Genomic DNA, 21,019 nt, shown 5'->3' with positions numbered 1-21,019 from the left:
ATTATTAATTCAGTGAACAGCATGGTAGACACCTGCTGTTTAATATTTGATTTAGTTTATGATTCCATTTCTGGACATCTACTCATACATCAAAAACAGAGATGTTCGTATAAGAAAAAGATAACTACACCCAAAAGGATACAAGAATAAAAGTGTAATAGGAATCCATCTCAACAAATGCAGAAGTCCAAGACCTCTGAAAACATGAAGAAACAGACAAACAGATCTCCTCCCCAATTTTACACTCCACCAACAAAGGAAAATCAAGACTGGTTTAAATATAAGAAACCAAAATGACAGGAAATAATACATTCCTATCCATAATAACACTTTAATTAGGGCCTTAAGAACACTTAATTAAAAAGACATATGTTGTCAGAATGGATTAACAAGATCCAACTATATGCTATTTGCAAGAAAGTCATCTCATAGGCAAGGATACTCATAGGCCGACAGTAAAAGAATGTACAAATATTCAATGCAAATGGAGTCTGAAAAGAAGCAGGAGAAACTATTTTTATATCTGGCAAAGATATCCCTTAAAAATCAATCAGAAGAGACAAAGAAGACCACTGAGTACTGGTAAAGATTATAATTCAAGGAGAAGATATAAAGGTAGTTAATATTTATGCCCCCAATATCAATGCACCTAATTACATTAACAACACTTCTTGACATTAAATCCTAGACAGACCCACTATACAAAATACTGGGTTATTTCTGTATACCCCTGTCACAGTAATCAGGTCATACAAATATAAAATCAATGAAGATATTTTTCCATCTAAATAATACTATAAATCAAAAGGATCTTACAGAAATGTACAAATTGTTTCACCCCAAAGGAGCTGAATTCACTTTCTTCTCAGCAGTTCACGGAACCTTTTCCAAAAGAGACCATATTCTGGGTCACAATGGAAGTCTTAGTAAGTGCAAAATAAAATATAACAATAAAAGATATAATCCCATGCATTCTATTACATCATCATGGAATGAAAATAGAAATCAACCATAAGAAAAATTATACAAACCAAGTAAACGTGAAATTAAACAATAATCTTTTAAGCAAGGAACAGATTATAGAAGTAATAAAAAATTTTGGGGAACTACTGTGAACAGAGATAAAACAGCAAAATCTCTGGGACAGTATGTAGGTAGTACTAAAATGAAAATTTATACCTTCGAGTACCTACATGAAACAAAGATTTCAAATAAATGATCTAAGGGTCCACCTCAAGACCCTAGAGTAAATAGAACAACCTGATGCCAATATCAGTAGAATACAGGAAATGAGATCAGAGCTGAAATCAATGAAATTGATTATAAAAAATACTATGGTCTAATACAAAAGAAGAGTTGGTTCTTTGAATAAATAAGATTTATAAATCCTTAGTGAAAGTAATCAAAAGAAAGAAAAAGACCCACCCAAATTAACTAAATTAGAGATGAAAAAGGAGCTAGTACCATAGACACAGATGAGAATCATTGGAAACTATTTTGAAAATCTTAGGCTGAAAAATCTAGAAGATAACTTCAAGTTTCTAGACACATGTGACTCTTTTACAAAACTAAAACAGGAAGATATAGAAAACCAAAACCAAACGATATCAAGGAATGTAATTGAAATAGCAGTTAAGTCCTTCCATCAAAGAAAAACCCAGATTCAGATGAATTGTAAACTGAGTTCTGTGAGATGATGAAACAAGAACTAGCAGCAGTCTTCCTCAAATTATTCCATGAAATTGAAAGAGAGGACACACTGTCAGATACATTCTGGGAAGCCAGTATAAACCTGATATCAAAAGCAGATTAAGATACAACAAGGAAATAAAACTATAGACAAACATCTCTGATAAGCACACATGATAAAATCCTTAATAAAACATTAGCAAACTAAATTCAAAAATGAGTCATGAGGTTTTAGCACATGATCAAGTAGGTGGGTTTTATCCCAGGGAAGCAAGTTCAGTTCAACAGGTGAAAATTGATAAATAAAATTCATCACACAAACAGAATTAGGGAAAAGAATCATATGATATTTTCATTAAAGGCAGAAAAATTATTTCATAGAATTCTGCACCCATTTAAAAAATGTTGGTGAAATGCAACATTATAAAGGCCACCTATGATAAAAATCCAAAGCCAACAGAATACTATATGGAGAAAAACTGAAAATATTTCCTTTAAAATCAGGAACAAGGCAGGAATGCTCACTCTCACCAATCCTATTCAGTATAGTCCTTGAAATTCTAACTAGAGCAATCAGTCAAGAGAAGGAAATTAAAGGGATACAAATAAGGAAGTGGTCCTATTATCTTTGTTGCCAATGACATGATCTTATATTTAGAAGATTCCTTCCCCCCAAGAAAAATCACCAGAAGGCTTCTAGATCTGATGAATTCTGCAAAGTAGCATGATACAAGATCAACGTTCATAAGTAAATAGCTTTCCTATACTCCAGCAGTGTTTCTGCTGAGAAGGAAATCAGGAAAACTATCCCATTCACAATAACATCAAAAATAGATAAATAAATAAATGTACTTGGGAATTAATCCAACCAGAGGGGTTAAAGATCTTTACAATGAAAATCAAAAAACATTGAAGTAGTAAATTACAGAAGGCCTTAGAAGATGGAAAGACCCCCATGTTCTTGGGCAGAATTAATATTTTCAAAATTGCAATATTACCATAAATCCTATATAGTTTCAATGCTGTTCCTCCAAAAATGCTAATGAGATTCTTTACAGAACTAGGAAAAGTAGTTATAAAATTAATTTGGAAAAATAAAAGACCCTGAATTATCAAAGCAATCTTGAACTAGGTGAACAAGTTTGGAGGCATCAAAATATCTGATCTCAAATTATACTAAAGAACAATAACAACAAAATAGCATAATATTGGCATTAAAATAGACACAAAATCAATGGAACAGAAGATAGAGATGAACCTACATAGTTTCAGTTATCTGATACTCGACAAAGGTGCCAAAAGTACATGTTATAAAAGAGATAGCCTTTTTTAAACAAATAGTACTGGGCAAACTGGATATCCAGGTGTGGAAGAATTAACTTGATCCCCATCTCTGTTCATGAACAAAAGTCAAATCAAAATGGATCAACAATTTAGGAATTGGACCACAGACATTTAAAATGGTAGAAGAAAACAGGATCAACAATCCAGCACTTTGGCACAGGTCCCAATTCCCTTAACCAGGCACTGAAAGCTCAAGAATTAAAGCCAAGAAGTGAGACAGTATCAAATTAAAAATATTCTTCACAGCAAAGAAATCAATGAGGATCATGAAGAGAGAGCCAATAGAATTGTAGAAATTCTTTGCCAACTACGCCTTTCACAAGGGATAACTATCCAGAATATATAAAGAACTCAAAAATGTTAGCACCAAGAAAACATACCTGGCTACCTGTCAATTGAAGAATGGATTAAGAAAATTTGATGTATATCCAAATGGAGTTTATTCAACCATAAATAAGAATGAAATTATGTCATTTGCCAGTAAATGGATGAAACTAGGGAACATTATGCTGAGTGACATAGCCAGACTCAGAAAATAAAGACTCAAATATTTTCTCTGATGTGGTGAATCTAGAGATACATAATGGAAGAAAGGGGTGGGGTCAGATATCATAAAGTTATTGGGAAGATCTGTGAACTACACGAAGGAGACGGGGAGGGAGGCTGTATGGAAAGGGGAGGAAATGGAGAATTAATTTGACAGGATTTAGCTATGTGCATGTATAAATACACCACAATGAATTCCTCTCTTTAAATGAATTTAAGTAAGATCAGTGTAGTAGAGGAGAGGGGGGATGTGGGGAAGAAAGGAGGAGAGGGAAAAGGAGGGCGTTTAGATTGAAATGGAATAAATTTTACTCCGTGCATGTGTGATTATTTCAAAATGAACCCACTAATATTTATAAATATAACACACCAATTAAAACAAAAAAATAGTTTAACAGAACTCAATAATGTGCTTTATTATGGATACTGCTTTGAGGATACAAGATGCACTTGGGAACTACTGAGATGTTAAACTCAGCTATTTTATATGTGCATATACAATGTATAATGATATATATGTACACATATATGTATTTAAAAACAATCACTGACATGAGGACTATTTCTCTTGGTGGTTTTCCTTTTTGTAAGAAAAGATATGTCTGTGCTTTCCAAGTTAGTTTCACACATTTATTTACAGTTTTTTTCTTTGTGTTTAGTATCCCTGGGCTACATAAAAGTGAAGTGATCAATTAATTTTAGAAATGGCTACCATTTAATCCCCAATAAAATTTGGTAATGATATTCAGAAGTATTTTAAACATTGAAAATTTATCAATGTTGGACCAAAATCATAACATTGTTTAGATAGGATATCATTCCTGTGGGTTAGCTTGTTGTTTTGAATGTTTGTCCTCAGGTGAATAAATGGATCCCAGATGGCATTATATGTGTTAATCACTTCTGTTTGTCCACATTCATCTAAAAAAATCTAAGATTAAACAGAAAAAAATATATAGAGACTTAATGAAAGATATGTGGATGAGGAAATTAAGGAGTTAAAAAGTCACATTTTAATCACTTTTCTCAGTATTTAGTAATAAATATTCAGAAATGTAATGGAAAACAAAATAATTCCCTTCTAAAGAATCAATGTAATATTTAGTATTTTCATGTTTTTTTTTTTTTTTTTTAATCTGCTGCATTTGGGAGCAAAGACTGGTTTAGGTGAAAACACTGTGCTTTGGGAACAGAGCTTGAATTAACTTATTACTACCATATGTAGAACCAAGACTCAAAGAGAAAGAAGAGTAAACTTTATTTGGTAAATTGAAATTGTAATATTTCAAATGAGTTTAGGTTCAAATTAATTGTCCAGAGGGAAATATCCAGGTAGGAGTCACAGAATTTGAAATGGATAGCCAGGAGAAGACCAAAGCAGAGTGGAATCAGTTCAGACACGTGAGAAGATTCCACAGGGTTGTGGAATCATTAGGGGTTCTGTTTGGTTCTGTTCTCAGGGGTGACTGGGGAGGAATATCTCTCAAATAGATTAATTCATTGTGTGTGATGTCTTAATGAGTTCAGACATCAAAATGAAATTTGATAATGATATAGGTCCAGATTCTTATTTTCTTTGCCTGCCTGGAGCATTTCATATTTCAGTCTCTCAATTTACTTATATCTTTGCTGTGTATTTCAAGAGCTGTCATTCATGGCTAGTCATTGCACCATATTTTAATTTTCATAACAATTTTATGAAGACTGGTGTGTTGAAGGGATAATAAAAATGCAACACACACTGGTCGAAACAGGAGGTTTAATGGCTGTGCCTTTCATTTTTAAATTTAATGATAGTCCACTTTTTTTAGCTAGTTCTGTGAAACAGATTTGACTGAATATTTACTTTGAAGGCAGCTAAAGAGAACAACTGCATTCTGTGGTTATCACAGTTGCAAAGTCTGGTTTTGTGAATTAATTTCAACATGAGGGATTGAAACACAGCAACGGCTGGGTATCTCTCATGGCAAACAGTTGATTTGATGAAGGAAGTGTTGATGGTCAGCATAAAGCATGAGGTATACAAGAAAAGCTCTCCTTGGTAAGAACTTTTTCTGTCATGGAGTTAAGAAAAAATATGCATATAATAAGCAACTTGTTTTAAAGTTTAGCAATCAGAAGCTACATTGATTTAGTATGTCTTGTTTGTCTTTATATTTCTAGTGACTAGAACAGTGCCTGATGCAAAAGAGGGAATTACATGGTTTTGAATACATGAATTTTGAATATGTAATACTAACTCAATAATGATTAAAGTTACTTATGTTTTTGAATCAAAATGTTCATGACCACAACTCATATTTGAAAGGCAGAAATAGAAATCTAAAATAAAAGCACTGGACTTCAAGTATGAGCATTTGTGTGTTAAGTGTTTAGGTGCTGTGAAAGATGCTAAAATCTTATATCCTTGTGTCCAGAAGCATGGAGAAAAGCAGGGAGCAGTGAAGATGTGCATGGCCTCCGATACAAGTCAGCACGGACAGCGGGGAAGCAAGGAGGACTAGATATAGCCAGGTCACAGTGGGTCCAGACTTCTCAGCCAGTCTTGGGAAAGGGAACGATGCCATGAAATAACCTGCCTTGCAGACCCAGGTCCAGTAGTATGTCCTCCTCAAGTCTGAAGTTCATTCTGCAGTACAAAGATACCTCCATGGGATCCAGCCAGGGGCTTGGGAGTGGACGAGACACAAACATGAAACAGATTTTCAAAGGGAGTAAATGCTGACTTCTCTGGCAACAATAAGACTTAAGGCCAAGGCATAGGAGTCCAGTGTGACTATTTTTTGTGTGTTTTTATCTGTGACAGTGACAGAGTGATCAAAGGTGTCAGCAAGAGGATCTAGTTGAAAGAAAGATCTAATTGTAGACACACTAACTTGGTGCTAGTAACTGATCATTTAAACCCACATGTCCTGATTCAGGAGGAGGAAAGTATTTGGGAGTTATCACTTGATAAGTAATAATATAACAAATGCCTCTGGTGTGATCATATTTAGGACCACTGCAGCTAAACTCGTGATTCAGATTAGGCTTGAAAATATGGTGAAGTATAGTAAGCACATATTTCAGAAGGGATGCATTTCTTCTAGAGGTGATTCATAATTGCCAGAATATCATAAGTTATGCAATTGTAAAAATAGGTTAGGAGAAGACTTGGTCAGGTAAATATTTGTTTTACAAAATAATTTGCTTTTCTTTTTTTACATCTCTTTCTCTTTCAGTTGTACTTTCCAGGCAGAGCCCATTAGCATTATAATCACAACTTTAAGCTTTAAATTGAAAACATTTTACTGGTTGCCTGAACTTGTCATCCATTAGGAATGTCCACATCTGGTCAAATGGGGAGTGCAGTGTTTGCATTCCCAGCCCTCGCTGCTGAGCTAAGACGCTTTACTGGCTAGTTTACAAAGCTTTGCTCTTTATAGCTACTCAATGTACAGTCTTGTACAGCATATGCCTCCCTGAAGCGGTTTCTTTCTATTCAATCTGGTAAGAAGAGCGTCATTTATTCCACATAAAACTGTGGCATCTGGAGAGCAAAACTAATCTGATAAAATCGACTACCAGGAATGACCATATTTCTGTTTTGGTTTTGGGAAATTATCTAATACTAAAACAAGATTAAAAAGAACCAGTACTAAGTAAAACTGTGACTAATACCAACCATGTTATTAATGGTTTTATTCATACAAAATTTTCTAGGGAAAAAATCCAAATAATTGAATGTGACTATATGATTTCAGTGAGATATAAACCCTTAAGGTGATGGATGTGAGTGTGGAGTGAACGCAAGTGTCATTGTTTAAAATGTATTTCGAGTTTGTGACAAGTCGCCCATCCTCACTCAGGTAGTACTTCATCAGGGCTGTGTGCAGATCAAGCAGCTGTAGACACCAGAGTGCTCAGTGTGGGGCCCCGTCAAGGAACTGAGTGGTGATGGGGGCCAAGGAGCCTGGGACGCTCTTGCGTGTGCTCTGTCGCTGGTGTACAATGTGCTGGTCCTCATCTGAGACACCAGGGACGCTGTTCTGAACCCCAGGGTTATTGTCTGTGCCCTCCTGGGACTTGCTTTCCAGTGCAGAAGGCACAAAATGATGTCAGCAATGTTACGTCTGCATCAGAAATACAGCAGAGCAGGGAGGTAGGGAGTGGCTGCTGGGTTGAGGTTACAGGGACATGACCACATGTACATCTGGCACTTTTTTCTCTGTTATACACACACACACACCTATACACTCACGAACATGGTAAATATTAAATAATTATGGGAAGAATCTTCCAGTATTTTTCAGCAAAGGCCAGAGAGGCAAGGCAGAGAAAATTCTTCATCACAAATAATTTTCTCTCAGACCACACAATTTATATTTTGTGTACAAAACTTATCTCAAACATAAGTACATCTCAAACATCTGTACATGATGATACTGAAAATTCACAGGAACTGTCAGAAAGTGTCTAGTGATACAGGAGAGAACAAGTATGCAGATGAAAGATTAATTTCAATAAAAAGGTGGTATTAAACCTTATTTTAAGCCACAAACTAATAATGAATAGGCTGGGAAGTAGTTGATGTTACTGAGCTAATATATTTATATATATCTATATACCAAATGTATATATTTACTTCCATTAGCATGTTATTGACAACATAAGGTAGGTATGTCACATCTGAATTTTTACATATGGGTGATCAGTGATATAATTTTAACTGGACTTGTTTTTCTTTTCTTTCTTCTTTTGCCATAGATAAGTGTAGTTTACCATTACTCATCCTAATAAAACCTTATGTGGAAAAGCCACCTACCTTTGCCTTTTATTTCCTTAATTTCATATGCAGGAGTAATTTATGGTCTTCTTCACCTAAATAAAAACATAGGCACTAAAAATTGGTGAAAGCTATGAGTATTTTGATTACATATTCTGGAAGGTCATATATAATTTATGAAGGTTTATTTTAGCTTTAAATTTCACTTCAAAATGTTAAGAAGAAAATTGTACATTTATTTGGTAGTCACAAGGAACTTGTGTGAAGAGGAGAAGAGAAGTGTCAATGGCAGGAGATGTGCACTGATCTTCTCTTCCTGCAGCTGCACTCACATTACAAATTAATTGGAACCTTCACCTAGATTAATAAACATTATTAAGAGTGTTTGATTCTGGCTGGTAAGGTGTTAACATTAGATCAAAGACTTTCCCCAAGGTTTTATAAGTTATACTAGGGCCATTAATAGTCACATGACTAATTTTATTTTGCTTATGTAAATATTGACAGCAGAAAATAAAGAAGTGTGACTCTTCTTTTATATTCCCTTGTAGACCTTAACTGCACATTAAGTTTATTTTTTTTACACGTATATTTCCTTTGAATTATCCAGTTTCTCATTTGTAGGTGCAAATTAGAGTGGGAGTTTTCTGATTTATTTGCACATAATCCTAAAAAAACACTTTGCAAAAAATAAGCAATTTATCAATTCCCCCATTACTTGTGTGTGGTTTATTTTTCTGATGAACTGGAAATTTCTTTTGGACAGGTATAAATAGAGCCCACACAATGGAAAAGAAATCTAGAATACAAAAAACTGGTTGATAGAGACTTTTCCAGAGTCAGATACATTGCAACAGTGGAGGAAATTTACCAGGTCCTCTGCATTCTATAAGTTATATTTTTCTCCCTAAAAATCTTGGCTAATTTATGAAACCTCTCTATTGTGGCAGCATAACACACAAAGAACAGTTTTTATAGGTGAAATTGTCACAGTTATAGACATTTCGGAGAACAGGGTTTTATTTATTTTATTTTATTTTTTGTACAACTCTTTGAGAGTTTCCATTACAAATAACAGCAGCAAAATATAAATTGATGCACTTAATGAATCCTCTTTCACATATCTTCTCTTGTTCAAAATATGTGGAATGTGGTACAGCATGGCTCAGGGAGTATAAAGAAAGGATGCACAGTCAGAAGGTGAACAGTGTTACAGAAAAGGAGGAAACCCTTCCAAACTCATTCTATGAAGCTAGTATTACCCTGATACCAAAACCAGACAAAGGAAAAAAAAACTTAAGACCAATATCCCTGACGAATGTAGATACAAAAATTCTAATAAAATCCTGGGAAATCACATACAAAATCATATTAAAAAGAGTGCATCATGATCAAGTGGGGTTCATTCCAGGGATGTAAAGTTGATTCAACATGTGGAAACCAATAAAATTAATTATCACATCAATATACTTAAAGACAGGAACCACTGATTATTTCAAATGCAGAGAAAGCATTTGACAAAATTCAACATCCATTCATGTTCAAAACTTCAGAAAAACTAAGGACAGTGGGAACACACCTCAACATTGTAAATGCTATATATATTAACCCAAAACCAACATCATTCTAAATGGAGAAAAATTGAAAACATTCTCCCTAAAAACTGGAACAAGACAGGGATGCCCTCTTTTGCCACTCCTATTCAACGTCATCCTTGAAACCCTAGACAGAGCAATTCGAAAAAAGAAAGAAATTAAAGAAATAAAGAAAGGAAAAGAAGAGCTCAAACTGTCCCTGTTTGCCCATGGCATGACTCTATATTTAGCACACTCCAAAAACTCCATCAGAAAACTTCTAGGACCCGTAAGTGAATTCCACAAAGAAGCAGAATATACAATTAACACCAACAAATCAGTTTTGTTTCTATATGCCAATGATGAATCAGCTGAAAGACAAATCAGGAAAACTATTCCATTCAAAAACAGCCTCAAAAAGTAAAATTTTGGGAATCAATCTAATGAAAAAGATGAAAGACCTCTACAATGAAAACTACAGAACCCTAAAAAAAGAAATTAAAGAAGACCTGTTCTTGGATATGCAGAATTAATATTGTCAAAAGGACCATACTACCAAAAGCACTATATAGATTTAATGCAGTTCCTATTAAAATTCCAATGATGTTCTTTATAGAAATGGAAAAAGCAGTAATGAAATTCCTTTGGAGAAATAAGAGACCCAGAATAGCTGAAGCAGTCCTCTGAGAAAAGTTTTGCAGGAGGCATCACAGTACCAGACCGTAAATTATACTACAGAGCTATAGTAACAAAAATGGCATGGTATTGGCACAAAAACAGGCAAGAAGACCTATGGTGCAGAATAGCAGACATAGGGACAAACCTGCATAAATACAGTTATCTCATACTGGACAAAATTCCCATAAAGATAGCTTCTTAATCAAATGGTACTGGGAAAACTGGAAATCCATATGCAGTAGGATGAAATTGAACACCTATCTTTCACCCTGCACAAAACTCAAAGTGTATCAAGGACCTAGTGTTAGACCAGAGACTCTGTGGACTAGGATAAAAAGTAGGCCCAACTCTCCTCCATGTTGGCGTAGGAAACAACTTCCTTAAGACTCCTAAAGGGCAATAAGTAAAATCAAGAATCAATAAATGGGGTTGTATCAAACTAAAAAGCTTCTTCATAGCAAAAGAAATAATCAAGAGCATAGAAAGCCTAGAGAATGGGAGAAAAACTTTACCACCTGTACTCAGAGCATTAATCTCCAGGATATAAAAAGAACCTAAAATACTTAGCACCAGAAAAACAAATAACATAGTCAATAAATGAGCTAAGGGACTGAACAGACACTTCACAGAAGAAGAAATATGAATGGTCAAAAAATATATGAAAGAAATATTTAACATTTCTAGCAATTAGAGAAATGCAAATTAAAACTACACTGAGATTCCATCTCACTCCAGTTAGAATTGCAATTATGAAGAATACAAGTAACAATAAATGTAGGCCAGGATGTGGGGAAAAAGACACACTCATACATTGCTGATGGGACTGTAAATTGGTGTAACCACTCTGGAAAGCAGTATGGAGATTCCTTAGAAAACTGGTAATCGAACCATCATTTGACCAGGCATCCCACTCCTCAGTTTATGCCCAAAGGACTTAAAATCAACATACTACAGTGACACAGCCAGTTTAGTATTTATAGCAGCTCAATTCATAATTGCCAAGCTATGAAACCATCCTTGGTACCCTATATAGATGAATGGATAAAGAAACTGTGGTATAAATACATAATGAAATATTACTCAGCCATAAAGACAAATGAAATTATGGCACTTGCCAGTAAAAGGATGGAGGTGGAGAGTATAATGCTAAGTGAAATAAGCCAGTTCCAAAAAACCAAAGGCAGATTGCTCTCTTTATGTGAATGCTAACCCTCAACAAGGGAGGGAATGTTTAGAAGTTCATTAGATTAGAAAAAGGAGAAGGAAGGGAAGCTGAGGAGGATGGGAATAGGAAAGACAGTAGAATGAATCAGACATAACTTTCCTGTCCTTGTATAAGAATACATGACTGATGTAACTCCACATCATGTACAACCACAGTAATGGGGTCATACTTGGAACAAATTATACTTATCCTATGTATGTATAATATGTCAAATGTACTCTACCACCATGTGTACCTAGAAGGAAGAAATAAATCAAAAAATAAAAGTGAGCAGTGTGAAAGCAGCTAATGTCAGGACACAGAGCATAAAAACACGTACTGAGAGTCGTACACTGAGGATGGCTTCATAGTAGGACCATAGAATATGTCCACACCACACCTGATCTGTAATCACACCTCATTGATCCACACCACATCTGATATGTAACCACATCTCATATGATCAATAATTAGACACACATCTGCCCCTTCATATCTACTACTAGTGACCTGTACACCATTGATAATTGTGGCTACAAAAAAAGGGCCTTCACATAAGAAGGGTTACACAGAAAGAAGAATCGTTAACTTCTGGGTGCTAAATTAATAAGAGACTTTTAGTTAAAAATTCAATAATTCATTGAATTCTCATTGTATATTTGTAATTTTCTAATAACTGTGTCATAGATACTATTTTTTTTGATTAGCAAAATTAGATTCACTGAATATCAAACTTAACCAGAAGTTAATATTTAGGATCCCTGTAAGCAAATAACAGTAAAATTATTGTGTATGTTGAAATAGATACACTTTGCTAAACATTTAAAGAAAAAGTGAGCATCAGATTTTGAATAAACAAAGATGTCAAATGAGAAATCAGAGGTCATTAGAAACACAATTGAGGTAAATGGAAGAAGAAAGAGAAAACCAGGTAAGCATAATTTTTAGAAATAAATTAGAGAAAAATCAATGAAAATGACTATAGTGGGGTTTAGGAAAAGGAAGCTAGCAATTTTTCAATATCCATATATCATTAAAAATGCATACTAAGTTTCAAATTCTTTTGGGGAATTTACAATCAACCCTAATCTCCCATTTTTCCTTCATTGAGATAAAACAATATTATATTATAGGAATGCATAGTTTGATCTTTTAGGCAAACAATTTGTATTAAGACAATGATTCTGAGTCTTATATATCTGTTTTTCCAGGAGAGCCTGAAGATAATTTTTACATCAAAACTACAAAAAAAATGTAAAATTTGCCAAATTACTTTTACTTCTACTTCTGTATTAAAGCAACTCATATTAGTTTTAAAAAGAAAGACAAAAACTAATTGAAAATATTCAACTCACTGTTTACACATTTTCCTCATAACAAAAATGTGCTTAATATTATTAGCTAATGTACAAATGAGAGAAAATGAAGATGTGGGCTTAAGAGCAAGTACAATTTTACTGTTCAAATAAACATTCTAAAAATACAGTGTTCTTTTAAAATATGAGTCAGTTTCACAGGGTAACACAATTTTACTTTTAAATCTTTACTGTCTGGTATTGCATATGACATGTATTCTCACAGATTGTTTTATAGGAGTAAATAACCAGTATAAATAACCAGATGTGAGATAAGTCACATAGTCTTTAACAGATTTTCTTCATTAATGTGTTTCAGTGCAGGCTAAATATTATAGTCATCTTGTCCTCAAAAGATCCTTAAAATGGAACACTTTGGAAAGGACTCTCTTAAATCCAGCTATAGGACTTATTCAAATTCCATTCTCTCAAAATTGTGAAGATGAAAGACCCATCTCACAGGAAAAATCCCCTTATGTGAATTAAGTGCAGTTTGACAGTCTGTACAAATGTAGAGACATTAGGCTAAGTGGCCACATGTGTATACACATGTTTGGTGTTAAGACCATAAAGCAAACATTAGCAATCAAGGACATCAAATTGATTTGAGAGCACATGTCTTCCAAGACACTACAAAATCTGGAAAACAGCTTGGGAAAAAATCAGACGAGTTCTCATAAAGTATGTCTTATTCTCAGTTGCTAGACATTGTGTTCTATGAGATACTCTAACTACCTGAATCTTTATCCCGACCTTTGATAGCACCAAGAGGTAAAAATTACAAAATCTGTGTGTCCTCAGTGATCTACGTCCCAAGGAGATCGCCGTCTGTTAGCTCCATTAAGCCCAACTGTCTGCTGATGCATTTAGAAACCTTGGGGCAAAAGTTGCTATCCTGCATTATTTCACATGCAGGCTTCACTACTGATGTCACATAGGATGACAGACCCACACAAGTGCATACAGCATGTTCCCGCCAGGCACAGCCGGTTGTCTCAGGCAGCTCAGGACAACAACTGTTGTTTTGTTTGGTTGTCATGGTTTCCAGCAAATCTTTCCAACTTTCTATTTCTGTCTAAAATGAGATTTGTACAGTTGTGATTATTTAAATAATTTATACTAGAATATCATTTGAGTTGATTAGTTAGAACAGTGGTTTTCACATTTTCTTTCTTTGCTTTATGATCAATTAAGGCTTCTTTTTCTTTTTTTTTTAACAAATCTTGCACAGATGAAGCAGATAGAAGAGAAGGGTGTGTAGGACAGAGAGGACAGGAGCTTCACCTTCTTTCATGGCTGTTTTATTCACAAGCAGTACCTAGGCGAGTCTTAATTACTATAGGGCTCGGTGCAATATTCTGAGAAATCTACTGATGACCAGGATGGCAGGAAAGACAGAGGTCTTCTCTTCTTGGGCTGGACTAACTCCATTGAGGAGGCCATCCTTGCAGTGACTTAATACTTAGGAAGGCACAGAACATCTCTCCGTGGGGATTGATGCCCATCTTCTGTGTGGGACCATGTTGAGGTGGCCCTTGGTATTTGTAAGTAGCTAGACACTGGCTAGTCTTTCCTTGTCTTGAGCACGAGGCTGCACTTGTTCTTGAGGTGAAAATGGGCAAACATCTGGCTTAGGACTCATGAACCACCATCAGGAAGAGATGCACCAAGTGAACTTCAGGTAGTGACATCACCTAGGAATGAGCCAGGACATTGCTTCTAACAGGCTTGGCTCTTACTGTTTACCCCTCCATAAGGACACTGAGGCTGCTCGTGGATGCTGAGGTTTAGAATTTTGGCTTTGGTCCTTGGACTTTCCCAGGCACATGCCATCCTCAGAAACAAACATCTACCCTTTCCTGGAATTTGGGGAGAGCAGTTTTATCTGCCATGGAGCTGAGCATCCAAGTTTCCTTTCTTTTCTTATTCACATGGGCAAGATTCATAAAATAAAGACAATCCTTCAGTCTCATTTAGTAACTAGAAAAAAAAATTAAATGCATTCCTGATGAAGTAAAACACTTTGCACCTACCCTCCTTCTCAGGTTAGGTTTAAAGAGATGTTCTCTTACTCTACATGAACTCCGTCTCCATGAGAAGCAGGAACACACTGACCTGCTGCAGATTGTCCTGAGTCCCAGTGCTGTAAATTGGGAATGTAGCTGGGAAATGAATCCCAGAGTCTTTTGTTGAGGAGAACTGAAAATGCAGTTCAGTTTGTCCAGTGCCTTGAGGAATGCTGCTAAGCATAGCTTATGTAAGGCCTACTCTGTAATTCTAAAAGATCATTAAAAATGCCTTCATTATTCTCAGAATGCTGGATAAGACACTCGTCATTTGTTGGGCAAAAGTACTGTGTCACTGATGGGCCACAGTTTTCTGTTGGTTATTATCTTGGGCTTTTGTTAGCACTAGATCTGAGGAAGAGATAAGGAAAACCACAAGGTCTAAGTGTTGAGCATGAGGCACGCCTCTGATCCGTCTGGTGGTATCATCTTGAAGAAGAGATAACAGTAAGGGAGTCCAGCCCTTAAGTAGTGTGCAGAACTATAATGCTACCCTGTTGATGGAGAGAGAAAGAGAAGGATGGAACTTCTCCATTTGTTGACTAGAATGTGTCTTTTGACCCAGAGCTAGGAAAGCAAGAGGCCGATAAGGTATGAGTGGTCCTAGAAAAGATATGCTGATGCCCCCCACACCATATTTGAGCATGCTTACGGTTAGTTAAAATGCTCCATTCACTTTGATTTTAATGTTTATATTTTTATTCCCAATTATGTGATGACCCCCAGGGCATGGGCTCCTCAGCACAGTACCTATAAAAGGTTTCACTGTAGGCCTGGAACCAAGCACAGTTGGTTCCCTGAATGTGGTATGTGGCCAAAAATGTTTTGCAACTGCTCACACGTGTAATTGAGATCTGAGGCTCTTGGGAAGCTAACGTTAGTGTTAACTGTGAGGACGAGTGTGTTACATAAACGGGGAGAACAGAGTGAGTAAATAATTTTGTTGAGAGCCTGTTTTAAAAAATCAGCTGTGTGATTTTTCTCTTGTCACCTGAAACTCACATGTTTATGATTAGGTAATTTGTCTGCTACTTTAGGTTTTATAATTGGGTCTGTGGACTGCTTTTGAATCATGGTGACTGGATTTCTTGACAGGTGTTCTTCCTTACTGTGGAATGTCTCAGCTAGTATATATTTCATCAATCACAAACATGAGTGACATCATGGGACACAGTCTTACAGGAGTGATTTTGCCCCCTCTTCCATGTAACTCACTGGCAAGGTCTAAGGCAAGCTGCTTTCCTTGCTATCTATTTTGGTGGCCCATGGGCTCACTTCTAGTTTACCCTACTCACAGAGGAGTTTAAAGGCAGGGATGTGGGGGATGTTCACCTTACACTCCCAACCCTGGGCAAGGCTGGGACTGTTTTCTTCCTTCCTTCCTACCCCCATGCTTTGCAAAGCCAACTCCCTGGGATTCAACAGATCTCCTAAGGGCAAAGCCACCATTGATGCTTTTTGATGCCATATACCCTTTCACTTTTCCTGCCAATAGTAATCTGATTCCTTACTCCCTACCACCTCCACTCTGATCAGTGTTCCTCATTTATGAAGGAGACACCAACTGAGAATCCTACAACCATAGTGGATAAAATCTTGTGTCCTAAGGATGTGCTCGCTCACAGTTCATCTTCTAGTTGGACTTTCAAAAGAACAAACAGCATTTTCTGTTGCTTTTATCAGCTGTTGTCATTCTTCACATATGTTTCGATTCCAATCTTGTTAAGTCATTTTCCCTAACATTTACCATTTTATTCTTTTAAACTATTTCCATTCAACTATACACAGAAAAATGTATGCTTTTACTTCTTTGTGACTCAAATGTCTACTCTTTCCACCCCAGTGAAGCTGCATTTGCATCCAGCCTTAATGCCTCAGCAGCAGAAGTGATTCTTCTCTTACCCTGCAAGGAACACTCTTCCCCTGTATCTCTGGCTTCATTTTTGTTGTTGTTGTTGTTTCCCCAAGTGTATTTCATTCCAGAAAATTATGAATGCACAGCCTTGAAAGTTTTCTAAGTTTTTGGTTTTGATATTCACTTTACCAGATGTCTGTAAATTTTATTCTCCATTCACAAATTCCATCTGCCTTAATACTTCTAATTTCCTCTTACGTGTTTGAACCAAATAAAGGAATTTCACATTGAGACTAAAGCTTTTTAGGTCTAACTAGTCATGGAAAATAGTCTAATCTGGTATATTTCACTGGTGAAGTGGTTGGATCATTCTTAAGTATTTTTAAGTATTGTTATTTTTATATCAACATCTGTATCTTATGGGAGGATCCTGTTAAATTTTGGATCATCAGTTATAGATATTTATAGGAAAGAACTTAACAGTTTAGTGGAGGTATGAAAGCATCTACCAGGTTGTTGAAAATAAACATAAGTCCTCAACAATTGTCAGTATTTGGGGGGACAGCAGCCATTCATGGAGTGATCACTTGAGCTATTTATTTATTTTATTTATTTATTTATTTATTTATTTATTTATTTATTTATTTATGGTACTGGGGCACTTTCCCACTGAGCCACATCCCTAGCACTTTTTATTTTTTTTTTGGAACCAAGTCTCGCTAAGATGCTTAGAGCCTTGCTGAGTTGCTAAGGCTAGCCTTGAACTTGCAGTCCTCCTATCTCAGTTTCCTAAGCCACTGGGATCACAGGCATGTGCCACTGTGCCCAGCTGTAATTTATTCTTGAAGAGCAAAGTGACTTTAGCAACTGGAGAACGTGGTAATCCTGGAAGAGGCCCTCTGTGAGCAAGAGTAAGGGGAGAAGGCAGCTGGTGATGGGATCTCAAGGACTGAGGCACAGTGTGTGAGCCAAGGCAAGAGCGGCCTCTAAGGGACAGGAGGAGACGCCATCCCCTCTTTTCATCCCTCAGCCTCTGAGGCTGTGGGGTCGGGTGGAAGAATGCTGTGACGAGGCACAGCCTTCACTCGGCACTTGACCCTCTTCCAGTTCCCCCAACATCAGGCACCTTCCCTTGAGCCCTTGAGGTCAAATGCTATGGAGTCTTTTGGAGTCTTCGGAGCAGTGGATATGAAAAGGCCAGAATACATGGATCTGTCTTTTCTTTATTATTCACATGTGAAAAGAATTGTGAAAAGACAAATTGTTTTCTATAACTTTTATTTTTGGTTAAGTACTTTCTTTCTTCTTCCTTTTAAAAGTTTATTATTTTGTAATAAGGATTGAACCCAGGGGCATTTTCCTCCTGAACTGCATTCCTAGCCCTTTTTAATTTTTTATTTGGAGACAGATTCTCAAAGAGTTGCCTAGGTTGGCCCCAAACTTGCTATCATCCTGCCTCAGCTTCCTGAGTTGCTGGAATCACAGGTGCAGGCCACCACACCTGTCTACATTTATTTATCTATTCATTCATTTATTTTTTAAACAAAGGGTAAATGAGGGTTAGACAGAAGAGATAAAGTAGTTCTTAGATTGCACAGTCTGCTGTGGCCAGATTTTTTCCAATTGAATTGTTTTAGGAAACAGTTTTGCTCCACAGACCTGACCGCATGTCTGCATTGGGGTTTGTGTTCCCCCTGGAGACAGGTAATTATTTTGTTTTTCACTTTCTGTTGACTCTCATGTATATGTCATATGTTGGCATTTGTGTAAAAGTTAGTGTTTTGTGCTAAATTCAGGAATTTCTGGGCTTCCTGAAAAAAAAAAAAATCTGAATATCATACTCCAAGAATTTTTATTTTATTTATTTATTTACTTATTTTTTATTTCCTCAGTTTGAAATAATAAATATTGGAGATTAAACCTAGTGTTTAACCATTGAGCCACATCCCCAGTCCTTTTTTGTATTTTATTTAAAGACAGGGTCTCACTCAGTTGCTTAGGGCCTTGCTAAGTTGCTGAGGCTGACTTTGAACTCTCAATCCTCCTGCTTCAATATCCCAAGGTGCTAGGATTACAGGTATATGCCACCATGCCATGCTTCCCAAGAATTTGTTTATTTGAAATTCCCCAAGAATTTCTATGCATTTACTAACCAGGTAAACAAGGTTTGAGTTTTTAACTTAACAATAATGGTAATAATTAAAACAACAAGAGACCCTGATCAGGGTAACCTTAAAGTTCTCCTAGCTTGACTGCCTTTCGACAGGCTTCTTCCTGATTCTATTCCTGCTCTCCCTTTTCTTTGAACATTTACTTTAGAAAATATGTAATTGTATATCTTTTACTCTGTTCCTTTGAGCTGTTTTTGTTGATCCTTTTAAAAGTCTTTTGCCAGTTTTATAACCCAGAAATATCTTCTGCAAGAAACTGGGAAATACCCCTTTCACATGTAATGCAGATTGAGAAAGAGCCTCTGGGTTCCAGTCCCTGAGAGAGGGCAGGAGTCTAACTTTAATGAGTGCAGAGTAACAGACAGAAATGGTCTAAAGGCAGAGATAAAAGCATTGTGAACCCAGATTAACTCCATGTGCTCCTCATATTGACCCATGTCCCCACTGATGTCCTCCAGTACTATTCCACTATTTTACCCAACACTTCAGGCCCCTGCCTTTTATTTCAGTGGAATTGAGTTCTGCTTGAGTTCTGGTCTCTATCCCCTATTGTCCCAGTCTTGAATGACCCTTTTCTGTTTAATTTTGTCCAGTGAAAGTTTTGCTTCAACATGGTACTTACATAGAACTCAGGGCTTGCCGAGGCTGTGAAAACCAGAAATTCATTTACTAAGCACTGCTTTTGCTTTCACTTTTTTTTAATAGATGAGGAACTGAGACCAAGAGAGGTTAGGCCAATTGCTCAAGCTTGCCCTGTTCCAAGGAGGAGTTGAGATTGGAAGCCAGGCTGCCTGATGCCGTAACCCCTGTTCTTAAACCCAATGCCATAGTGTCATCTGAATGAGTCCTCAGCTCACAAATATTGACAGAGATTAAAGGTCCTAAAAACTGAAGACACACAAATCAAGAAGATCGTGCTGGCAAACAAATAGCTCAAAGTATGTCAATATGAATGGTCCAGTCCCAAAGGGACAAGAATTGGTATCAATGTGACTTTGGAAACAGATTTGACCTAAGCATGACTGATGGGTATAGATCTGAGGCTAGAGACTTAAAGACTGACAGAGAGTAGAGAAGTCACCTATCTTTTGTCTAGGTCAAATTAATTGTTTCAAAGCAGTGAGGCAAATATTCAAAACTTGGAGAGAAGAGATTACCTCTTGAACAAAAGTAACATTACAAGTTAGGTGACATCTTGACATCGTTATGAATTTTTATACAGATTATGTATATTAATATATTATCAAATTGCATCTGCTGTTCTCTGGTAGATTTGGAGTGTCTCTATTTTGATGGAAGTGTTTTTCAGTGAGAGGGGATTGGTAAATACTAGGGGCTAACCTTCCACAAGAGAATCTTGGTTTGAAGAAAGTAGAACGTAGCTGGGAGACTGGAGTATTTTTTGAGCAGTGCTCTTTTTCTCCTGATGCTCTCTTTTGTTTTGTTAGCCAATTTGACCTGACTCACCCATGATCTTTATGGGTCAGTGCTTCTCAGAAGAGGAGGCCAAAGGCTTCCTTGGTGGTCTTTAGCAAATCTGTAGTGTTGGGTATGCTGACCTGTGGCCTGCTCTGTAATCCCAGCCACATCTGCCAGATACAGTTTATATAAACTTTGTCCCCAGGTAATGAGCTCTGTTACTCTGTTACTTAGTACAAGTTCTGAATCCTGCTCAGCTGGTTTATATTAGTACGTGCTCTTTGAATGCAGTGATGTATAAATACATGTCAAGAGTAAAATATTAAGCTCCCCCCCCAAAAAAAAAAGTAAGA

Source organism: Sciurus vulgaris (assembly GCF_902686455.1).
Source record: "Sciurus vulgaris genome assembly, chromosome: 9".
In the NCBI taxonomy this organism is placed as follows: domain Eukaryota; kingdom Metazoa; phylum Chordata; class Mammalia; order Rodentia; family Sciuridae; genus Sciurus; species Sciurus vulgaris.
This window is presented reverse-complemented; position numbering follows the sequence as displayed.